Raw genomic sequence first — 1,331 nt, 5'->3', positions numbered from 1 at the left:
CTTTCTTTTGCTGTCTCACATCTCATTCCCCCATTACTAATTTGGTATTAGACTCCTGTGAAATTTAAGACAAGTAGGATAGATTGTTAAATGTTTAAAGCAAAGATTATCCTGTCTTCCTTACTCAGTGGGACAGAGTTAAAACCAATTTTTCCTTACTGCAATACAGGCTTAAAGCTCTTACAAACTTTCATATGCACAGACACCACAAACTTCTCTACTCTTTTGAGCAAAAGTCCCAGTTTGATTTTTCAGTATTTCTGGTGGAGGAAAAAAATTTTATTTTGCAAACCTTGATCTGAATTGCCTTAAATATACAATTCCTAGTTCCCAAAATTTTTCAACGAGATGACTTAGCATATTATCTACATCTAAGACATACTGTCTCCACAAGCTGACAGAGTATACATCTGGAGTCTGACGGCTACTTTTCAGGAAAAAAGACACTGTACAAAAGATGCAAAACTAAACATGTGAGGCAGAGTCCCCTGAAGACACTGTTACTGTACTATAATGCGCATTTGAATGCAAAAAAAAAGTTAAATATTTTCTTTAAAAGCAAAAAGATAGTGGAAATTATATCAAAGGAAACAAAGCTAGTTAAATTTTCTTTTCCAAAACTCCAACCTAAATGAGTATGTTAAATAAACATCCAGAAAACAATCAGTGCTCACTGTATTAGCAGACACATAAGTTATTTCACCAAACAAATAACAGAATTATTTACATGCATATTTTCAACATGCGTTCTTTATAGTAGCTACCTTTTGGGAAATATTTCCCATTTGGTTTTGGTAAGAGGTTCTACTCAGTCTAACCAATAACAGGTAACAGTAAGAAGTACAACTGAGTTTGTCAAGAACAATGATGTATCCTAGGAAGACTAACATGGGGTCAAAAAGAGCAGTTGGCTTCAGAATGTCAACATTTATGAAACATATTAATTTACTCAAACTACAAAATTAAAACAAACTATATAAAATAACTAGAAGAATGGAGAAAGTTACAGGGGTTGCTGGAAGGTTAGACATGATACCTTCAAAAAAATATATCAAGCACTGCACATACTCTTGGAGAAGCATGGGTCAAAACATAACTATATTCACATAGTCTTGAAGAACACAGCAAATTAAAGGATAGTTTTTGCTTGTAGAAGTTGAAAATAAGCTTACCTGAACCAAAGGTCTTGAAAGCACCCAATTTCCAAAATACTACTTGCTTTTTCACATATTGATATATAACATGTTTATTCAAGGAAAAAAAGAGTCCAAACCTCACTCATATGTGTTTTGGAAGAGGAAGGAAAAGGAAAAAAACAAAACACTCCCCAC

Source organism: Phaethon lepturus, unplaced genomic scaffold (genome assembly GCF_000687285.1).
Source record: "Phaethon lepturus isolate BGI_N335 unplaced genomic scaffold, ASM68728v1 scaffold13152, whole genome shotgun sequence".
NCBI lineage: Eukaryota > Metazoa > Chordata > Aves > Phaethontiformes > Phaethontidae > Phaethon > Phaethon lepturus.
The sequence above is the reverse complement of the archived record's forward strand: the minus strand, read 5'-3'. Positions refer to the sequence as shown.